We start from the raw sequence: 24,829 nt of genomic DNA, 5'->3' as shown, positions 1-24,829 counted from the left end.
CCGAGGGGTTACCAGAACCCCCCGGGGAAGTGTTGGGCCTGCATGGGCCTAAGGGAGAGAGAGGGAAGCCCGCGGGGGGTGGCATGTGCCCCCTCCTAGGGAGTCCGAATAGGACAAGGAGGAGGGGCGTGGCCCCCCTTTCCTCTCCCTCTCCCTCTCCTTCCTTTTCCCTCCGGTGGAAGAAAGGAAAAAGGAGGGGCGGATCCTACTAGGAGTGGATTCCTAGTAGGACTCCCCCCATGGCGCGCCGCCTCCTCCTCCCCTCCTTTATATACGAGGGCTGGCGGCACCCCAAAAGCACACCAATAGTTCTCTTAGCCATGTGCAGTGCCCCCCTCCATAGTTTACTCTTCGGGTCATAGCGTCATAGTGCTTAGGCGAAGCCCTGCCCGGATCATATCACCATCACCGTCACCACGCCGTCGTGCTGATGAAACTCTCCCTCGACCCTCTGTTGGATCAAGAGTTCGAGGTACGTCATCGAGCCGAACATGTGTTGAACTCAGAGGTGTCGTACGTTCGGTACTAGATCGGTTGGATCGTGAAGACGTTCGACTACATCAACCGCGTTAACCTAACGCTTCCACTTTCGGTCTACGAGGGTACGTGGACATACTCTCCCCTTCTCGTTGCTATGCATCTCCTAGATAGATCTTGCGTGATCGTAGGAATTTTTTTGAAATTGCATGCTACGTTCTCCAACATATAGATCTGAAAATATATGATGGAAAATAGACCCGGGGGCCATAGGTTTCACTAGAGGCTTCTCTCTTGAAAGAAAAACATACAGTGGGTAAACAAATTACTGTCGGGCAATTGATAGAAAAGCACATAGTTATGATGATATCTAAGGCAATGATCATGAATATAGGCATCATGTCCGTGACAAGTAGACCGAAACGATTCTGCATCTACTACTATTACTCCATACATCGACCATTATCCAGCATGCATCTAGAGTATTAAGTTCATAAGAACAGAGTAACGAGGGATAAACTCAAGGAATATGATATAAACCCCATCTTCTTATCCTTGATGGCAATAATACAATACATGCCTTGCTACCCCTTCTGTCACTGGGTGAGGACACCGCAAGATTGAACCCAAAACTAAGCACCTCTCTCATTGCAAGAAAAAACAATCTAGTTGGCCAAACCAAACCGATAGTTCGAAGAGAAATACAAAGATATTTGATAACCCACAAGTATAGGGGATCACAACAGTTTTCGAGGGTAGAGTATTCAACCCAAATTTATTGATTCGACGCAAGGGGAGCCAAAGAATATTCTCAAGTATTGGCAGTTGAGTTGTCAATTCAACCACACTTGAAAGACTTAATATCCGTAGCAAAGTATTTAGTAGCAAAGTAGTATGGAAGTAACAGTAACGGTGGCAAAAGTAACAGTAGTAGTTTTTGTAGCAATCATAACAGTGGCAACGAAAAAGTAACTAAGCAAAGATCAATATGTGAAAATCTCATAGGCAATGGAGCAATGATGGATAATTATGTCGGATGCGATTCCTCATGCAACAGTTATAACATAGGGTGACACAGAACTAGTTCTAGTTCATTAATGTAATGTAGGCATGTATTCCGAATATAGTCATACGTGCTTATGAAAAAGAACTTGCATGACATCTTTTGTCCTACCCTCCCGTGGCAGCGGGGTCCTATTGGAAACTAAGGGATATTAAGGCCTCCTTTTAATAGAGTACCAGACCAAAGCATTAACACTTAGTGAATACATGAACTCCTCAAACTACGGTCATCACCGGGAGTGGACCCGATTATTGTCACTTCAGGGTTGCCGGATCATAACACATAGTAGGTGACTATTGACTTGCAAGATAGGATCAAGAACTCACATATATTCATGAAAACATAATAGGTTCAGATATGAAATCATGGCACTCATGCCCTAGTGACAAGCATTAAGCATAGCAAAGTCATAGCAACATCAATCTTAGAACATAATGGATACTAGGGATCAAACCCTAACAAAACTAACTCGATTACATGGTAAATCTCATACAACCCATCACTGTCCAGCAAGCCTACGATGGGATTACTCATAAATGGTGGAGAGCATCGTGAAATTGGTGACGGAGGAAGGTTGATGATGACGATGGCGACGGATTCCCCTCTCCGGAGCCTCGAACGAACTCCAGATCAGCCCTCCCGAGGAAGATTAGGGCTTGGCGGCGGCTCCGTATCGTAAAACGTGATGAATCCTTCTCCCTAATTTTTTCCTCCCCGAAAGTGAATATATGGAGTTGGGGTTGAGGTCGGTGGAGTCCCAGGGGGGCCACGAGGCAGGGGGGCATGCCCCAGGGGGGTGCCCTGCACCCTCGTGGACAGGGTGTGGGCCCCTTGATGTTGATTCTTTTGCCAATATTTTTTTATTAATTCCAAAACATGTCTCTGTAGATTTTCAGGTCATTTCGAGAACTTTTATTTCTGCACAAAAATAACACCATGGCAGTTCTGCTGAAAACAGCGTCAGTCCGGGTTAGTTCCATTCAAATCATGCAAGTTAGAGTCCAAAACAAGGGCAAAAGTGTTTGGAAAAGTAGATACGTTGGAGACTTATCAATATCTTATTCATGCATAAAAGAGTTCAGAGAAGACTCAAATAATATTCACAGATAAACTAATCATAAATCCACAATTCATCGGATCTCGACAAACACACCGCAAAATAATATTACATCGGATAGATCTCCAAGAACATCGATGAGAACATTGTATTGAAGATCAAAGGGAGAGAAGAAGCCATCTAGCTACTAGCCATGGACCCGTAGGTCTGTGTTAAACTACTCACGCTTCATCGGAAGGGCAGCAAGGTTGATGTAAAGGCCCTCCATGATCGAATCCCCCTCCGGTAGGATGCCGGAAAAGGCCCCAAGATGGGATCTCACGGGAACAGAGGCTTGCGGTGGCGAAAAAGTATTTTCGTGGATGCCTTTGATGTTGGGGGAATATTTGGGAATTTATAGTGCAAAGATTAGGGTTGGGAGACTCCCGAGGGGGTCCACAAGCCAGGGGCACCCCCCAGGGTGCGCACTGAGGGCTTGTGGACTCCTCGTGAGTCTTCTGACCCCCTCCCCTAGTCTTTTGGGTGTCTTATGGTCCAAGAAAAATCATCATGAAAGTTTTATTCTGTTTGGACTCCGTTTGATATTCCTTTTCTGTAAAACTCAAAAACAAGGAAAAAACAGAAACTGACACTGGGCTCTAGGTTAATAGGTTAGTCCCAAAACTAATATAAAGTAGCATATTAATTAATGCATATAAAGCATCCAAAATAGATAATATAATAGCATGGAACAATAAAAATTATAGATACGTTGGAGACGTATCAAGCATCCCCAAGCTTAATTCCTGCTCGTCCTAGAGTAGGTAAATGATAAAAACAGAATTTTTGATGTGGAATGCTACCTAACATATTTATCCATGTAATCTTCTTTATTGTGGCATGAATGTCCAGATCCATATGATTCAAAACAAAAATTTAATATTGACATAAAAGCAATAGTACTTCAAGCATACTAATAAAGCAATCATGTCTTCTCAAAATAACATTGCAAAAGAAAGTTATCCCTACAAAATCATATAGTCTGGCTATGCTCCATCTTCATCACACAAAGTATTTTATCATCCACAACCCCGATGACGAGCCAAGCAATTGTTTCATACTTTTGGTGTTCTCAAACTTTTTCAACTTTCACGCAATACATGAACGTGAGACATGGATATAGCACTATAGGTGGAATAGAATATGGTGGTTCTCAAGAAGACAAAAAGAAGGAGAAAGTCTCACATCAACTAGGAAAATCAATGGGCTATGGAGATGCCCATCAATTGATATCGATGCAAGTGAGTAGGGATTGCCATGCAATGGATGCACTAGAGCTATAAGTGTATGAAAGCTCAAAAAGAAACTAAGTGGGTGTGCATCCAACTTGCTTGCTCACGAAGACCTAGGGTAATTTGAGGAATCCCATCATTGGAATATACAAGACAAGTTCTATAATGAAAAATTCCCAGTAGTATATGAAAGTGACAAAATAGGAGACTCTCTATTATGAAGAGTATGGTGCTACTTTGAAGCACAAGTGTGGAAAGGGTAGTAACATTGTCCCTTCTCTCTTTTCTCTCTCTCTCTCTCTTTTTCTGGGCTTCTTTGGCCTCTTTTATTTTATTTGGGCTTTTTTGGCCTTTTTTATTTTTTATAAAGTCTGGAGACTCATCCCAACTTGTGAGGGGATCATAGCATCCATCATCCTTTCCTCGCGTAGGACAATGATCTAATAATGATGATCATCACACTTTTATTTACTTACAACTCAAGAATTACAACTCAATACTAGAACAAAATATGACTCCATATGAATGCCTCCGGCGGTGTACCGGGATGTGCAATGATCTAGCATAGCAATGACATCAAAAAATGGACAAGCCATGAAAACATCACGCTAGCTATCTTACGATCATGCAAAGCAATATGACAATGATGATGCGTGTCATAATAAACGGAACGGTGGAAGTTTCATGGCAATATATCTCGGAATGGCTATGGAAATGCCATGATAGGTAGGTATGGTGGTTGTTTTGAGGAAGGTATATGGCAGGTTTAATGCACCGGCGAAAGTTGCGTGGTACTAGAGAGGCTAGCAATGGTGGAAGGGTGAGAGTGCGTATAATCCATGGACTCGACATTAGTCATAAAGAACTCACATACTTATTGCTAAAATTTATTAGTCATTGAAACAAAGTACTACACGCATGCTCCTAGGGGAGAGGTTGGTAGGAGTTAACCATCGCGCGCTCCCGACCTCCACACAAAGGATGACAATCAAAAAACAAATCATGCTCTGACTTCATCACATAACGGTTCACCATACGTGCATGCTACGGGAATCACAAACTTGTAACACAAGTATTTCTACCAATCCACAATTACTCACTAGCATGACTCTGGTATCACCATCTTTATATCTCAAAATAATATGCAAGGAATCAAACTTCTCATAGTATTCTATGCTCTTTATATGAAATTTTTTTATTATATCCCTCTTGGATGCCCATCATATTAGGACTAAATTCATAACCTAAGCAAATTACCATGTTGTTTAAAGACTCTCAAAATAATACAAGTGAAGTATAAGATTTCATCAATTTCTATAAAATAAAAACCACCGTCGTGCTCTAAATAGATATAAGTGAAGCACTAGAGCAAACTCCCTAGCTCAAAAGATATAAGTGAAGCACATAGAGTATTCTAATAAATTCACGATTAAAGCGTGTCCCTCTCAAAAGGTGTGTACAACAAGGATGATAGTGCAAAACTAAAAAGCAAAGACTCATATCATACAAGATGCTCTAAGCAAAACACATATCGTGTGGTGAATAAACATATAGCCTCAAGTAAATTTACCGATGGATTGAAGACAAAAGAGGGGATGCCATCCGGGGCATCCCCAAGCTTAGATGCTTTGTTATCCTTGAATATTACCTTTGGGTGCCTTGGGCATCCCCAAGCTTAGTCTCTTGCCACTCCTTATTCCATAGTCCAACAAATCTTTACCCAAAACTTGAAAACTTCACAACACAAAACTCAACAGAAAACTCGTAAGCCCCGTTAGTATAATAAAATAAATCACCACTTTAGGTACTGTTGTGAACTCATTCTTAATTTATATTGGTGTAATATCTACTGTATTCCAACTTATCCAAGGTCCATACCCCCTCCCCCCGGTACTACCCATAGATTCATCAAAATAAGCAAACAACACATAGAAAACAGAATCTGTCGAAAACAGATCAGTCTGTGGTGATCTGAAAACTTTGTATACTTATGTAAGTCCAAAAATTCTGAAAAAATAGGACAACCTAAGAAATTTGTATATCAATCTTGTGTAGAAAAATAAGGATTTTATCATACTTCTATGAATTTTATAAATTCTGCTACTGGACACAAAAGTTTCTGTTTTTCAGCAAGATCAAATCAACTATCACCATAGACCATCCCAAAGGTCTTACTTGGCTCAAACACTAATTAAAACACCAAAACACAATTACTATAGAGGTAATAGTGTGTAAACTCATAAAAACAGAAAATAAAAATATTGGGTTGTCTCCCAGCAAGAGCTTTTCTTTAAAGCCTTTTAGCTTGGCATTGGAAATTTTAATGATGCTCACATGAGAGATAGCAATTGAAACACGAAGAGAACATCATGTAGCATGTGAAAAAAAGTTTAAGTCTAACATACTTCCGATGCATAGGCATTTTATAAGCAAACAAATTACCAAGGCAAGCAAAAACTAGCATATGCAAGGAAGAAGAAAGAAACAATAGCAATCTTAACATAAAGAGAGGTAATTTGGTAACATAAAAAGTTCCAGAACCATATTTTCCTATCTCATAATAATTAAATGTAGGAACATAATCAAATTCAACAATGTAGATTTCACATAAAATATTATCTTCATGATCCACATGCATGCAAAGTTGGCACTCTTCCCAAATAGTGAGATTATGATTAAAAAAAGTCATGACATCTCCAAACCCACTTTTATCAAAAATTTCATAAGATTGATCATTCTCCAAAGTAGTGGGATCATTAATACCTAAAGTTAACACTCTTCCAAACCCACTTTCAATATTATTGCAAGCATTATTATCAATATCATATTCACCATGAGGCTTAAATAAATTTTCAAGATCATAAGAAGAATCACCCCAATCATGATCATTGCAATAAGTAGTGAACATAGCAAAATTATCATCCCGAGGCTTAGGGTTTTTCATATTATTAGCGCAATTGACATTAATAGAATTTATAATAACATCATTGCAATCATGCTTTTCATTCAAGGAGCTATCGTGAATCACTTCATATATTTCTTCTTTTAGCACTTCATCACAATTTGCAGACATGAATTTCAAGCAAAACTTCATAAACATAATCTAGTGCACATTGCAGTATAGTGGTAAGTATTCCCGCGTGTCATGCGAGTGACCCGGGTTGGATCCCCGGCAACGGCGCCAGAAATTCTTCCTGCTACTTCTTGAGCTTGCGTTGATTTTTCCCTTGAAGAGGAAAGGGTGATGCAACAAAGTAGATATAAGTATTTCCCTCACTTAAGAATCAAGGAATCAATCCAGTAGGAGGCACAAGCAAATCCCCAATATATACACCCGCACAAACTAACAAACACTTGCACACAACACGAAAAAGGGGTTGTCAATCCCATCACGGTCACGAACAAGAGTGAGATCTGATAGAGATAGGTATAAAAGATAAGTAAAAGAGCAAACTAAACTAAATATAAATAAATTGCAGCAAGGTATTTTTGGGTTTTTTGGTTTATAGATATGAAAATATATGATGGAAAATAGACCTGGGGGCATAGGTTTCACTAGAGGTATCTCTCTTGAAAGAAAAACATACGGTGGGTAAACAAATTACTGTCGGGCAATTGATAGAAAAGTGCATAGTTATGATGATATCTAAGGCAATGATCATGAATATAGGCATCACATCCGTGACAAGTAGACCCAAACGATTTTGCATCTACTACTATTACTCCACACATCGACCGTTATCCAGCATGCATCTAGAATATTAAGTTCATAAGAATAGAGTAACGCTTCAAGTAAGATGACATGACGTAGAGGGATAAACTCAAGCAATATGATATAAAACCCATCTTTTTTATCCTTGATGGCAACAATAAATACTTGCCTCCCTACCCCTTATATCACTGGGTGAGGACACCGCAAGATTGAACCCAAAACTAAGCATCTCTCCCATTCCAAGAAAAACCAATCTAGTTGGCCAAACCAAACCGATAGTTCGAAGAGAAATACAAAGATATCTTGATCGTGCATAAAAGAGTTCAAAGAAGACTCAAATAATATTCATAGGTAAAATGATCATAAATCCACAATTCATCAGATCTCGACAAACACACCGCAAAAGAACATTACATCAGATAGATCTCCAAGAACATCGAGGGGAACATTGTATTGAAGATCATAGAGAGAGAAGAAGCCATCTAGCTACTAGCTATGGATCGTAGTCTGTAGTAAACTACTCACGCTTCATCGGAAGGGTGGCAAGGTTGATGTAGAGGCCCTCCGTGATAGAATTCCCCTCCGACAGGATGCCAGAAAAAGGCCCCAAGATGGGATCTCACGGGAACAGAGGCTTGCGGCGGCGGAAAAGTATTTTCGTGGACGCCTCTGATGTTGGGGGAATATTTGGGAATTTATAGTGCAAAGATTAGGGTTGGGGGATTCCCAAGGGGTCCACAAGCTAGGGGGGCACGCCCCCCTAGGGTGCACCCTGAGGGCTTGTGGACTCCTCATGAGTCTTCTGACCCCCTCCCCAAAGTCCTCTGGGTGTCTTCTGGTCCAAGAAAAATCATCACGAAAGTTTTATTCCGTTTGGACTCCATTTGATATTCCTTTTCTGTAAAACTGGAAAATAAGGAAAAAACAGAAACTGGTACTAGGCTCTAGGTTAATAGGTTAGTCCCAAAAATAATATAAATTAGCATATTAATGCATATAAAACATCCAAAACAGATAATATAATAGCATGGAACAATCGAAAATTATAGATACGTTGGAGACGTATCCACCTACTAAGTTGATGCTGACGCACGGCTTTGTCAACTTAGGCAAGAAATGCTTCTAGCAGCAGTGACCGTTGGATGCTAATCCAACGGCCATGCTGCTTCTTCAACCTTTGATCTTCTTGCTCCAACTACCCAAACCAACGCCTGCGGGACCACCTGCTCCTGCCTCCCGTGGCCGGCTGTGCTGCCACCGCTGGCCATGTCATCCCTCTACTCACCCACACCTCATGTTATTCTACGGTGACGACAGACTCGCATCACAGCCGAACCAGTAAACCCTCTTACTCCCCTCCGCGTGGGCATCCACTGCCGCGTCTTCCCCGGCTCCACGTTGTTCCCTTCCTAGCCTTCTTGGGGAACGCAGTATTTCAAAAATATTCCTATGATCACACAAGATATATCTAGGAATGCATAGCAACGAGAGGGGAGAGTGTCTCTACGTACCCTCGTAGACCGAAAGCGGAAGCGTTAAGAAACGTGGTTGATGTAGTCGAACGTCTTCGCGATCCAACCGATCAAGTACCGAATGCACGGCACCTCCGCGATATGCACGCGTTCAGCTCAGTGACGTCCCTCGTACTCTTGATACAGTTGAGGATGAGGGAGAGTTTCGTCAGCACGACGGCGTGTTGATGATGATGATGAAGTTACTGGCACAGGGCTTCGCCTAAGCACTACGACGATATGACCGAGGTGTGTATCTGTGGAGGGGGGCACCGCACACGGCTAAAACAATTGTCAACTTGTGTGTCTGTGGGGTGCCCCCTCCCCGTATCTGAAGGAGGGGAGGAGGGGCCTGCCGGCCCTCATGGTGCGCACCCAAGGGGGGATTCCTACTCCAACTAGGAGTAGGTTTCCCCCTTTCCTGGTCCTAATAGGAGGGGGGAGGAAGGGGAAGAGGAGAGGAAGGAAAGGGGGCCGGCCCCCTTCCCAATTCGGATTGGGATTGGGGGCGCGCCCCCACCTCTTGGCCGCCTCCTCTCTCTCCCACTAAAGCCCATGTAGGCCCATTAAGCCCCTGGGTGGTTCCGGTAACACCCCGGTACTCCGGTATATGCCTGAACTCATCCAAAACCTTTCCGGTGTCCAAACATAACCTTCCAATATATCAACCTTCATGTATCGACCATTTCAAGACTCCTCGTCATGTCCGTGATCACATCCGGGACTCCGAACTACCTTCAGTACATCAAAACACATAAACTCATAATACGGATCGTCATTGAACATTAAGCGTGCGGACCCTACGGGTTCGAGAACTATGTAGACATGACCGAGACTCATCTCCGGTCAATAACCAATAGTGGAACCTGGATGCTCATATTGGTTCCTACATATCCTACGAAGATCTTTATCGGTCGAACCGCATAACAACATACGTTGTTCCCTTTGTCATCGGTATGTTACTTGCCCGAGATTTGATCGTCGGTATCATCATACCTAGTTCAATCTCGTTACCGGCAAGTCTCTTTACTCATTCCATAATGCAACATCCCGCAACTAACTCATTAGTCACATTGCTTGCAAGGCTTATAGTGATGTGCATTACCGAGAGGGCCCAGAGATACCTCTTCGATAATCGTAGTGACAAATCCTAATCTCGATCTATGCCAACTCAACAAACACCATCGGAGACACCTGTAGAGCATCTTTATAGTCACCCAGTTACGTTATGACGTTTGATAGCACACTAAGTGTTCCTCTGGTATTCGGGAGTTGCATAATCTCATAGTCATAGGAACCTGTATAAGTTATGGAGAAAGCAATAGCAATAAACTAAACGATCAAAGTGCTAAGCTAACGGATGGGTCAAGTCAATCACATCATTCTCTAATGATGTGATCCCGTTCATCAAATGACAACTCATGTCTATGGCTAGGAAACTTAACCATCTTTGATTAATGAGGCATACTAGTGACACTCAGTTTGTCTATGTATTCACACATGTACTAAGTTTCCGGTTAATATAATTCTAGCATGAATAATAAACATTTATCATGATATAAGGAAATATAAATAACAACTTTATTATTGCCTCTAGGGCATATTTCCTTCAGTCTCCCACTTGCACTAGAGTCAGTAATCTAGATTACATTGTAATGATTCTAACACCCATGGAGTCTTGGTGTTGATCATGTTTTGCTCGTGAGAGAGACTTAGTCAATGGGTATGCAACATTCAGATCTGCATGTATCTTGCAAATCTCTATGTCTCCCTCCTTGACTTGATCATGGATGGAATTGAAGCGTCTCTTGATGTGCTTGGTTCTCTTGTGAAATCTGGATTCCTTTGCCAGGGCAATTGCACCATTATTGTCACAAAAGATTTTCGTTGAACCCGATGCACTAGGTATGGCACCTAGATCGGATATGAACTCCTTCATCCAGGCTCCTTCATTTGCTGCTTCTGAAGTAGCTATATACTCCGCTTCACACGTAGATCCCGCCACGACGCTTTGCTTAGAACTGCACCAACTGACAGCACCACCCTTCAATAAAAATACGTATCCGGTTTGTGACTTAAAGTCATCCGGATCAGTGTCAAAGCTTGCATCGATGTAACCATTTATGATGAGCTCTTTGTCACCTCCATAGAAGAGAAACATATCCTTATTCCTTTTCAGGCATTTCAGGATATTCTTGACCGCTATCCAGTGATCCACTCTTGGATTACTTTGGTACCTCCCTACTAAACTAATAGCAAGGCACACATCAGGTCTGGTACACAACATTGTATACATGATAGAACCTATGGCAGAAGCATATGGAATGACTTTCATTTTCTCTCTATCTTCTACAATGGTCGGGCATTGAGTCTGACTCAACTTCACACCTTGTAACACAGGCAAGAACACTTTCTTTGCTTGATCGGTTTTGAATTTCTTCAAAACTTTATCAAGGTATGTGCTTTGTGAAAGTCCAATTAAGCATCTTGATCTATCTCTATAGATCTTGATGCCCAATATATAAGCAGCTTCATCGAGGTCTTTCATTGAAAAATTCTTATTCAAGTATCCTTTTATGCTATTCAGAAATTTGGTGTCATTTCCAATCAACAATATGTCATCCACATATAATATTAGAAATGCTATATAGCTCCCACTTACTTTCTTGTAAATATAGGCTTCTCCAAAAGTCTGTATAAAACCATATGCTTTGATCACACTATCAAAGCATATATTCCAACTCCGAGATGCTTGCGCCAGTCCATAAATGGATCGCTGGAGCTTACACACTTTGTTAGCACCTTTTGCATCGATAAAACCTTTTGGTTGCATCATATACAACTCTTCTTTAAGATATCCATTAAGGAATGCAGTTTTGACATCCATTTGCCAAATTTCATAATCATAAAATGCGGCAATTGTTAACATGATTCGGACGGACTTAAGCATCGCTACGGGTGAGAAGGTCTCATCATAGTCAACTCCTTGAACTTGTCGAAAACCTTTCACAACAAGTCGAGCTTTATAGACAGTAACGTTACCGTCAGCGTCAGTCCTCTTCTTGAATATCCACTTATTCTCCATGGCTTGTCGATCATCGGGCAAGTCAACCAAAGTCCACACTTTGTTCTCATCCATGGATCCCATCTCAGATATCATGGCATCAAGCCATTTTGCGGAATCTGGGCTCATCATCGCTTCCTCATAGTTCATAGGTTCATCATGGTCAAGTAACATGACCTCTAGAACATGATTACTATACCACTCTGGTGCGGATCTTACTCTGGTTGACCTACGAGGTTCGGTAGTAACTTGATCAGAAGTTTCATGATCATCATTAGCTTCCTCACTAATTGGTGTAGGAATCACTGGAACTGATTTCTGTGATGAACTACTTTCCAATAAGGGAGCATGTACAATTAACTCATCAAGTTCTACTTACCTACTACTCACTTCTTTTGAGAGAAACTCCTTCTATAGAAAGGATCCATTCTTAGCAACGAATATCTTGCCTTCGGATCTGTGATAGAAGGTGTACCCAACAGTTTCCTTTGGGTATCCTATGAAGACACATTTCTCCGATTTGGGTTCGAGCTTATCAGGTTGAAGCTTGTTCACATAAGCATCGCATCCCCAAACTTTAAGGAACGATAACTTGGGTTTCTTGCCAAACCACAGTTCATATGGTGTCGTCTCAATGGATTTTGATGGTGCCCTATTTAACGTGAATGCAACCGTCTCTAAAGCGTAACCCCAAAATGATAGCGGTAAATCAATAAGAGACATCATAGATTGCACCATATCTAATAAAGTGCGGTTACGACGTTCGGACACACCATTACACTGTGGTGTTCCAGGTGGCGTGAGTTGCTAAACTATTCTGCATTGTTTCAAATGAAGACCAAACTCGTAACTCAAATATTCACCTCCATGATCAGATCGTAGAAACTTAATTTTCTTGTTACGATGATTTTCCACTTCACTCTGAAATTCTTTGAACTTTTCAAGTGTTTCAGACTTATGTTTCATTAAGTAGATATACCCATATCTACTCAAATCATCTGTGAAGGTAAGAAAATAACGATACCTGCCGCGAGCATCAACACTCATTGTACAACATACATCAGTATGTATTATTTCCAACAAGTCTGTTGCTTGATCCATTGTTCCAGAGAACGGAGTCTTAGTCATCTTGCCCATGAGGCATGGTTCGCAAGCATCAAGTTATTCATAATCAAGTGATTCCAAAAGCCCATCAGCATGGAGTTTCTTCATGCGCTTTACACCAATATGACCTAAACGGTAGTGCCACAAATAAGTTGCACCATCATTATTAAACTTATATCTTTTGGCTTCAATAATATGAACATGTGTATCACTACTATCAAGATTTAGTAAAAACAGACCACTCATCAAGGGTGCATGACCATAAAAGATATTATTCATATAAATAGAACAACCATTATTCTCTGATTTAAATGAATAACCGTCTCGCGTCAAACAAGATCCAGATATAATGTCCATGCTCAACGCTGGCACCAAATAACAATTATTGATGTCTAAAACTAATCTCGAAGGTAGATGTAGAGGTAGCGTGCCAATAGCGATCACATCGACTTTGGAACCATTTCCCACACGCATCATCACATCGTCCTTAGCCAATCTTCGCTTAATCAGTAGCCCTGTTTCGAGTTGCAAATATTAGCAACAGAACCAGTATCAAATACCTAGGCGCTACTGCGAGCATCAGTAAGGTACACATCAATAACATGTATATCAAATATACCTTTCACTTTGCCATCCTTCTTCTCTGCCAAATACTTGGGCAGTTCCGCTTCCAGTGACCAGTCCCTTTGCAGTAGAAGTACTCAGTCTCAGGCTTAGGTCCAGACTTGGGCTTCTTCACTTGATCAGCAACTTGCTTGTTGTTCTTCTTGAAGTTCCCCTTCTTCCCTTTACCCTTTTGCTTGAAACTGGTGGTCTTGTTGACCATCAACACTTGATGCTCCTTCTTGATTTCTACCTCCGTAGCCTTTAGCATTGCGAAGAGCTCGGGAATCGTCTTATCCATCCCTTGCATATTATAGTTCATCACGAAGCTCTTGTAGCTTGGTGGCAGTGATTGAAGAACTCTGTCAATGACACTATCATCAAGAAGATTAACTCCCAGATGAGTCAAGTGGTTGTGGTACCCAGACATTCTGAGTATATGTTCATTGACAGAACAATTCTCCTCCATTTTGCAGCTGTAGAACTTATTGGAGACTTCATATCTCTCAATCCGCCATTTGCTAGAAATATTAACTTCAACTCCTGGAACATCTTATATGCTCCATGACGTTCAAAACGTCGCTGAAGTCCCGGTTCTAAGCCGTAAAGCATGGCACACTGAACTATCGAGTAGTCATCAGCTTTGCTCTGCCAGGTGTTCACAACATCTGGCGTTGCTCCTGCAGCGGGTTTGTCACCCATCGGTGCTTCCAGGAGTAATTCTTCTGTGCAGCAATGAGGATAATCCTCAAGTTACGGACCCGGTTCGTGTAATTGCTACCATCATCTTTCAACTTAGCTTTCTCTAGGAACGCATTAAAATTTAACGGAACAACAGCACGGGCCATCTATCTACAACAACATGGACATGCAAAATACTATCAGGTACTAAGCTCATGATAAATTAAAGTTCAATTAATCAAATTACTTAAGAACTCCCACTTAGATAGACATCCCTCTAATCATCTAAGTGATCATGTGATCCATATCAACTAAACCATGGCTGATCATCACGTGAGATGGAGTAGTTTTCAATGGTGAACATCACTATGTTGATCATATCTACTATATGATTCACGCTCGACCTTTCGGTCTCAGTGTTCCGAGGCCATATCTGCATATGCTAGGCTCATAAAGTTTAACCCGAGTATTCTGCGTGTGCAAAACTGGCTTGCACCCGTTGTATGTGAACGTAGAGCTTATCACACCCGATCATCACGTGGTGTCTCCACACGACGAACTATAGCAATGGTGCATACTCAGGGAGAACACTTGTACCTTGAAATTTAGTGAGAGACCGTCTTATAATGCTACCGCCGAACTAAGCAAAATAATATGCATAAAGGATAAACATCACATGCAATCAATATAAGTGATATGATATGGCCATCATCACCTTGTGCCTTTGATCTCCATCTCCAAAGCACCGTCCTGATCACCATTGTCACTGGCTTGACACCTTGATCTCCATCGAAGTATTGTTGTCGTCTCACCAACTATTGCTTCTACGACTATCGCTACCGCTTAGTGATAAAGTAAAGCAATTACATGGCGATTGCATTTCATACAATAAAGCAACAACCATATGGCTCCTGCCAGTTGCCGATAACTCTGTTACAAAACATGATCATCTCATACAATAAAATTTACCATCATGTCTTGACCATATCACATCACAACATGCCCTGCAAAAACAAGTTAGACGTCCTCTACTTTGTTGTTGCAAATTTTATGTGGCTGCTATGGGCTGAGCAAGAACCGTTCTTACCTACGCATCAAAAAACCAGAACGTGGTATAGTGATTGCTTTTTGATCTTCAGAAAGAACCCTGTTCATTGAATCCGATTCAACTAAAACTGGAGAAACAGACACCCACTAGCCACATGTGTGTGAAGCACGTCGGTAGAACCAGTCTCACGTAAGCATACGCGTAATGTCGGTCTGGGCCGCTTCATCCAACAATACCGCTGAATCAAGAATCAACTAGTGATGGCAAGCAATATGTATATACCCACGCCCATAATTCCTTTGTGTTCTACTCGTGCATATAACATCTACGCATAGACCTGGCTCGGATGCCACTGTTTGGGCACACGGTAATTTCAAAAAAAATCCTATGCACACGCAAAATCTATCTAGGTGATGCATAGCAATGAGAGGGGAAGAGTTTTGTCCGCGTACCCTCGTAGACCGTAAGCGGAAGCATTATGACAACACGGTTGATGTAGTCGAACGTCTTCACGATCTGACTGATCCTAGCACTGAAGGTACGACATCTCTGCGATCTGCACACGTTCAGGTCGGTGACGTCCCGCGAACTCTAAATCCAGTTGTGTGTTGAGGGAGAGTTTCATCAGCACAACGGCGTGATGACGGTGATGATGAAGCTACCGGAACAGGGCTTCGCCTAAGCACCGCTACGATATGACCGAGGTAGATTATGGTGGAGGGGGGCACCGCACACGGTTAAGACAATGATGAACTTGCGTGTCTATGGGGTGCCCCCTTCCTCCGTATATAAAGGAGTGGAGGAGGGGGAGGGCCGGCCCTCTATGGTGTGCCCTAGGGGAGTCCTACTCCCACCGGGAGTAGGATTCCCCCCCTTCCAAGAAGGAGTAGGAGAGGAAGGAAGGAGGAGAGAGGGAGGAAGGAAAGGGGGGCCGGCCCCCCTTCCCAATTCGGATTGGGCTTGGGGGGCGCGCCCCCTCCTAGGCCGCCTCCTCCTCTCTCCCACTAAGGCCCAATAAGGCCCATACACTCCCCGGGGGGTTCCGGTAACCTCCGGGTACTCCAGTATATGCCCGAACTCACCTGGTACCATTTCGATGTCCAAACTGAAGGAAATATGCCCTAGAGGCAATAATAAAGTTATTGATAAATGTTTATTGTTCATGCTAGAATTGTATTAACCGGAAACATAATACATGTGTGCATACATAGACAAACAGAGTGTCACTAGTATGCTTCTACTTGACTAGCTCGTTGATCAAAGATGGTTATGTTTCCTAACCATAGACATGAGTTGTCATTTGATAACCAGGATCACATCATTAGGAGAATGATGTGATTGACTTGACCCATTCTGTTAGCTTAGCACTTGATCGTTTTAGTTTACTGCTATTGCTTTCTTCATGAATTATACATGTTCCTATGACTATGAGATTATGCAACTCCCGATTAACAGAGGAACACTTTGTGTGCTACCAAACGTCACAACGTAACTGGGTGATTATAAAGGTGCTCTACAGGTGTCTCCGATGGTACTTGTTGAGTTGGCATAGATCAAGATTAGGATTTGTCACTCTGATTGTCGGAGAGGTATCTCTGGGCCCTCTCGGTAATGCACATCACTATAAGCCTTGCAAGCAATGCAACTAATGAGTTAGTTGCGGGATGATGCATTAGGAACGAGTAAAGAGACTTGCCGGTAATGAGATTGAGCTAGGTATTTAGATACCGACGATCGAATCTCGGGCAAGTAACATACCGATGACAAAGGGAACAACGTATGTTGTTATGTGGTTTGACCGGTAAAGATCTTCGTAGAATATGTAGGAACCAATATGAGCATCCAGGTTCCGCTATTGGTTATTGACCGGAGACGTGTCTCGGCCATGTCTACATAGTTCTCGAACCCGTAGTGTCCGCACACTTAATGTTCGGTGACGATCGGTATTATGAGTTTATGTGATTTGATGTATCGAAGGTAGTTCGGAGTCCCGGATGTGATCATGGACATGACGAGGAGTCTCGAAATGGTCGAGACATAAAGATTGATATTTTGGATGACTATATTCGGATACCGGAAGTGTTCCGGGTGATTTTGGAGAAAAACCGGAGTGCCGGAGGGTTACCGGACCCCCGAGAGAAGTAATGGGCCACATGGGCCTTAGTGGAGAGAGAGGGCCGGACAAGGCAGGCCGCACGCCCCCTCCCCCTCTGGTCCGAATTGGACTAAGGAAGGGGGGCGCCCCCCTTTCCTTCTCCCTCTCCTCCCTTTCCCCCTCCTAGTAGGAGTAGGAAAGGGGAAGTCCTACTCCTACTAGGAGGAGGACTCCTCCTCCTGGCGTGCCTAGCAAGGGCTGGCCGGCCTCCCCCCTTGCTCCTTTATATACGGGGGCAGGGGGCACCCTAGAACACACAAGTTGATTGTTCCAAGCCATGTGCGGTGCCCCCCTCCACCATAATCCACCTCGATCATATTGTAGCGGTGCTTAGGTGAAGCCCTGCGTTGGTAGCAACATCATCACCGTCATCACGCCATTGTGCTGACGGAACTCTCCCGTGAAGCTCTACTGGATCGGAGTTCGTGGGACGTCATCGAGCTGAACGTGTGCTGAACTCGGAGGTGTTGTACATTCAGTACTTGGATCGGTTGAATCGTGAAGACGTAAGATCACATCAACCGCGTTCTCATAACGCTTCCGCTTACGGTCTACGAGGGTACATGGACGATACTCTTCCCTCTCATTGCTATACATCACCATGATATTGCGTGTGTGTAGGAATTTTTTTGAAATTACTACGTTCCCCAACAGTGGCATCCGAGCCAGGTTTATGCGTAGATGTTATATGCATGAGTAGAACACAAAGTGAGTTGTGGGAGATACAAGTCATACTGCTTACCAGCATGTCATACTTTGGTTCGGCGGTATTGTTGGATGAAGCGGCCCGGACCGACATTACGCGTACGCTTATGCGAGACTGGTTCTACCGACGTGCTTTGCACATAGGTGGCTGGCGGGTGTGAGTTTCTCCAACTTTAGTTGAACCGAGTGTGACTATGCCCGGTCCTTGTTGAAGGTTAAAATAGCACTAACTTGACGAAATATCGTTGTGGTTTTGATGCGTAGGTAAGAACGGTTCTTGCTCAGCCCGTAGCAGCCACGTAAAACTTGCAACAACAAAGTGGAGGACGTCTAACTTGTTTTTGCAGGGCATGTTGTGATGTGATATGGTCAAGGCATGATGCTATATTTTATTGTATGTGATGATCATGTTTTGTAACGGAGTTATCGGCAACTGGCAGGAGCCATATGGTTGTCGCTTTATTGTATGCAATGCAATCACCCTGTAATTTCTTTACTTTATCACTAAACAGTAGCGATAGTCATGGAAGCAATATTTGGCGAGACGACAACGATGCTACGATGGAGATCAACGTGTCGTGCCGGTGACGATGGTGATCATGACGGTGCTTTGGAGATGGAGATCAAAGGCACAAGATGATGATGGCCATATCATATCACTTATATTGATTGCATGTGATGTTTATCCTTTATGCATCTTATTCTGCTTCATTGACGGTAGCATTATAAGATGATCTCTCACTAAATTTCAAGGTACAAGTGTTCTCCCTGAGTATGCACCATTGCCAAAGTTCGTCGTGCCGAGACACCACGTGATGATCGGGTGTGATAAGCTCTACGTTCACATACAACAGGTGCAAGCCAGTTTTGCACATGCAGAAATACTCGGGGTTAAACTTGACGAGCCTAGTATATGCATATATGGCCTCGGAACACTGAGACTGAAAGGTCGAGCGTGAATCATATAGTAGATATGATCAACATAGTGATGTTCACCATTGAAAACTACTCCATTTCACGTGATGATCGGTCATGGTTTAGTTGATTTGGATCACATGATCACTTAGATGATTAGAGGGATGTCTATCTAAGTGGGAGTTCTTAAATATAATTAATTGAACTTTAATTTATCATGAACTTAGTACCTGATAGTATTTTGCTTGTCTATGTTGTTGTAGATAGATGGCACGTGTTGTTATTCCGTTAAATTTTAATGCATTCCTTGAGAAAGCAAAGTTGAAAGATGATGGTAGCAATTACACGGACTGGGTCCATAACTTGAGGATTATCCTCATTGCTGCACAGAAGAATTACGTCCTGGAAGCACCGCTAGGTGCCAAACCCGCTGCAGGAGCAACACCAGATGTTATGAACGTCTGGCAGGGCAAAGCTGATGAATACTCGATAGTTCAGTGTGCCATGCTTTACGGCTTAGAACCGGGACTTCAACGACGTTTTGAACATCATGGAGCATATGAGATGTTCCAGGAGTTGAAGTTGATATTTCAAGCAAATGCCCGGATGAGAGATATGAAGTCTCCAATAAGTTCTACAACTGCAAGATGGAGGAGAATATTTATGTCAATGAACATATACTCAGAATGTTTGGGTACCATAATCACTTGACTCAACTTGGAGTTAATCTTCCTGTTGATAGTGTCATTGACAGAGTTCTTCAATCACTGCCACCAAGCTACAAGAGCTTCATGATGAACTATAATATGCAAGGGATGGATAAGACGATTCCTGAGCTCTTCGCAATGCTAAAAGCTGCGGAGGTAGAAATCAAGAAGGAGCATCAAGTGTTGATGGTCAACAAGACCACTGGTTTCGAGAAAAAAGGTAAAGGGAAGAAGAAAGGGAACTTCAAGAAGAACAGCAAACAAGTTGCTGCTCAAGAGAAGAAACCCAAGTCTGGACCTAAGCCTGAGACTGAGTGCTTCTACTGCAAAGGGACTGGTCACTGGAAGCGGAACTGCCCCAAGTATTTGGCGGATAAGAAGGATGGCAAGGTGAACAAAGGTATATGTGATATACATGTTATTGATGTGTACATTACTAAAGCTCGCAGTAGCACTTGGGTATTTGATACTGGTTCTGTTGCTAATATTTGCAACTCGAAACAGGGACTATGGATTAAGCAAAGATTGGCTAAGGACGAGATGACGATGCGCGTGGGAAATGGTTCCAAAGTCGATGTGATCGTCGTCGGCACGCTACCTCTACATCTACCTTCAGGATTAGTTTTAGACCTGAATAATTGTTATTTGGTGCCAGCGTTGAGCATGAACATTATATCTGGATCTTGTTTGATGCGAGACGGTTATTCATTTAAATTAGAGAATAATGGTTGTTCTATTTATATGAGTAATATCTTTTATGGTCATGCACCCTTGAAGAGTGGTCTATTTTTAATGAATCTTGATAGTAGTGATACACATATTCATAATGTTGAAGCCAAAAGATGCAGAGTTGATAATGATAGTGCAACTTATTTGTGGCACCGCGTTTAGGTCATATTGGTGTAAAGCGAATGAAGAAACTCCATTCTGATGGACTTTTGGAATCACTTGATTATGAATCACTTGGTACTTGCGAACCATGTCTCATGGGCAAGATGACTAAAATGTCGTTCTATGGAACTATGGAGCGAGCAAGAGATTTGTTGGAAACCATACATACTGATGTATGTGGTCCGATGAATGTTGAGGCTCGTGACGTGTATCATTATTTTCTCACCTTCACAGATGATTTGAGAAGATATGGGTATATCTACTTGATGAAACATAAGTCTAAAACATTTGAAAAGTTCAAAGAATTTCAGAGTGAAGTGCAAAATCATCATAACAAGAAAATAAAATCTCTACGATCTGATCGTGGAGGAGAATATTTGAGTTATGAGTTTGGTCTTCATTTGAAACAATGCAGAATAGTTTCGCAACTCACGCCACCCAGAACACCACAGCATAATGGTGTGTCCGAATGTCGTAATCGTACTTTATTAGATATGGTGCGATCTATGATGTCTCTTACTGATTTACCGCTATCATTTTGGTGTTACGCTTTAGAGACGGTTGCATTCACGTTAAATAGGGCACCATCGAAATCCATTGAGATGACACCATATGAACTATGGTTTGGCAAGAATCCCAAGTTGTCATTTCTAAAAGTTTGGGGATGCGATGCTTATGTGAACAAGCTTCAACCTGATAAGCTCGAACCCAAATCGGAGAAATGTGTCTTCATAGGATACCCAAAGGAAACTGTTGAGTACACCTTCTATCACAGATCCGAAGGCAAGATATTCGTTGCTAAGAATGGATCCTTTCTAGAGAAGGAGTTTCTCTCGAAAGAAGTGAGTAGGAGGAAAGTAGAACTTGATGATTTAATTGTACATGCTCCCTTATTGGAAAGTAGTTCATCACATAAATCAGTTTAGTGATTCCTACACCAATTAGTGAGGAAGCTAATGATGATCATGAAACTTCTGATCAAGTTACTATCGAACCTCGTAGGTTAACTAGAGTAAGATCCGCACCAGAGTGGTACAGTAATCCTGTTCTAGAGGTCATGTTACTTGACCATGATGAACCTACGAACTATGAGGAAGCGATGATGAGCCCAGATTTCGCAAAATGGCTCGAGGCCATGAAATCTGAGATGGGATCCATGTATGAGAACAAAGTGTGGACTTTGGTTGACTTGCCCGATGATCGGCAAGCCATCGAGAATAAATGGATCTTCAAGAAGAAGACTGACACTGACGGTAATGTTACTGTCTACAAAGCTTGACTTGTTGCGAACGGTTTTCGACAAGTTCAAGGAGTTGACTACGATGAGACCTTCTCACCCATATCGATGCTTAAGTCCGTCCGAATCATGTTAGCAATTGCCACATTTTATGATTATGAAATTTGGCAAATGGATGTAAAGACTGCATTCCTTAATGGATTTCTGGAAGAAGAGTTGTATATGATGCAACCTAAAGGTTTTATCGATCCAAAGGGTGCTAACAAAGTGTGCAAGCTCCAGCGATCCATTTATGGACTGGTGCAAACCTCTCGGAGTTGGAATAAATGTTTGATAGTCTGATCAAAGAATATGGTTTTATACAGACTTTTGGAGAAGCCTATATTTACAAGAAAGTGAGTGAGAGCTCTGTAGCATTTCTAATATTATATGTGGATGACATATTGTTGATTGGAAATGATATAGAATTTCTGGATAGCATAAAAGGATACTTGAATAAGAGTTTTTCAATGAAGACCTCGGTGAATCTGCTTATATATTGGGCATGAAGATCTATAGAGATAGATCAAGACGCTTAATTAGACTTTCACAAAGCACATACCTTGATAAAGTTTTGAAGAAGTTCAAAATGGATCAAGCTAAGAAAGGGTTCTTGCCTGTGTTACAAGGTGTCAAGTTGAGTAAGACTCAATGCCCAGCCACTTCAGAAGATAGAGAGAAAATGAACAGTGTTCCCTATGCTTTAGCCATAGGCTCTATCATGTATGCAATGCTATGTACCAGACCTGATGTGTGCCTTGCTATTAGTTTAGCAGGGAGGTACCAAAGTAATCCAGGAGTGGAACACTGGACATCGGTCAAGAACATCCTGAAATACCTGAAAAGTACTAAGGATATGTTTCTCGTTTATGGAGGTGACAAAGAGCTCGTCGTAAATGGTTACGTCGATGCAAGCTTTGACACTGATCCGGACGATTCTAAATCGCAAACCGGATACGTTTTACATTGAACGGTGGAGCTGTCAGTTGGAGCAGTTCTAAACAAAGCGTCGTGGCGGGATCTACGTGTGAAGTGGAGTACATAGCTTCTTCGGAAGCAGCAAATGAAGGAGTCTGGATGAAGGAGTTCATATCCGATATAGGTGTCATACCTAGTGCATCGGGTCCAATGAAAATCTTTTGTCACAATACTGGTGCAATTGCCTTGGCAAACGAATCTAGATTTCACAAGAGAACCAAACACATCAAGAGACGCTTCAATTCCATCTGCGATCAAGTCCATGTGGGAGACATAGAGATTTGCAAGATACATACGGATCTGAATGTTGCAGACCCGTTGACTAAGCCTCTCTTGCGAGCAAAACATGATCAGCACCAAGGCTCCTTGGGTGTTAGAATCATTACTGTGTAATCTAGATTATTGATTCTAGTGCAAGAGGGAGACTTAAGGAAATATGCCCTAGAGGCAATAATAAAGTTATTATTTATTTCCTTAATTCATGATAAATGTTTATTATTCATGCTAGAATTGTATTAACCGGAAACATAATACATGTGTGAATACATAGACAAACAGAGTGTCACTAGTATGCCTCTACTTGACTAGCTCGTTGACCAAAGATGGTTATGTTTCCTAACCATATACATGAGTTATCATTTGATAAACGGGATCACATCATTAGGAGAATGATGTGATTGACTTGACCCATTCTGTTAGCTTAGCACTTGATCGTTTTAGTTTACTAATATTGCTTTCTTCATTACTTATACATGTTCTTATGACTATGAGATTATGCAACTCCCGATTACCGGAGGAACACTTTGTGTGCTACCAAAAGTCACAATGTAACTGGGTGATTATAAAGGTGCTCTACAGGTGTCTCCGATGGTACTTGTTGAGTTGGCATAGATCGAGATTAGGATTTGTCACTCCGATTGTCGGAGAGGTATCTCTGGGTCCTCTCGGTAATGCACATCACTATAAGCCTTGTAAGGAATGCACTAATGAGTTAGTTGCGGGATGATGCATTACGGAACGAGTAAAGAGACTTGCCGGTAACGATATTGAGCTAGGTATTTAGATACCGACGATCGAATCTCGGGCAAGTAACATACCGATGACAAAGGGAACAACATATGTTGTTATGCGGTTTGACCGATAAAGATCTTCATAGAATATGTAGGAACCAATATGAGCATCCAGGTTCCGCTATTGGTTATTGACCGGAGACATGTCTCGGTCATGTCTACATAGTTCTCGAACCCGTAGGGTCCGCACGCTCAATGTTCGGTGACGATCGGTATTATGAGTTTATGTGATTTGATGTACCGAAGGTAGTTCGGAGTCCCGGATGTGATCATGGACATGATGAGGAGTCTCTAAATGGTCGAGACATAAAGATTGATATATTTTACGACTATATTCGGACACTGGAAGTGTTCCGGGTGATTTTGGACAAAAACCGGAGTGCTGGAGGGTTACCGGAACCCCCCTGGGAGAAGTAATGGGCCACATGGGCCTTAGTGGAGAGAGAGAGAGGGTCGGCCAGGGCAGGCCGCGCGCCCCCTCCCCCTCTGGTCCAAATTGGACTAGGGAAGGGGGGGGCACCCCCCTTTCCTTCTCCCTCCC

This window comes from Triticum urartu, chromosome 5, assembly GCF_003073215.2.
Source record: "Triticum urartu cultivar G1812 chromosome 5, Tu2.1, whole genome shotgun sequence".
NCBI classification, from domain to species: Eukaryota; Viridiplantae; Streptophyta; class Magnoliopsida; order Poales; family Poaceae; genus Triticum; species Triticum urartu.
This window is presented reverse-complemented; position numbering follows the sequence as displayed.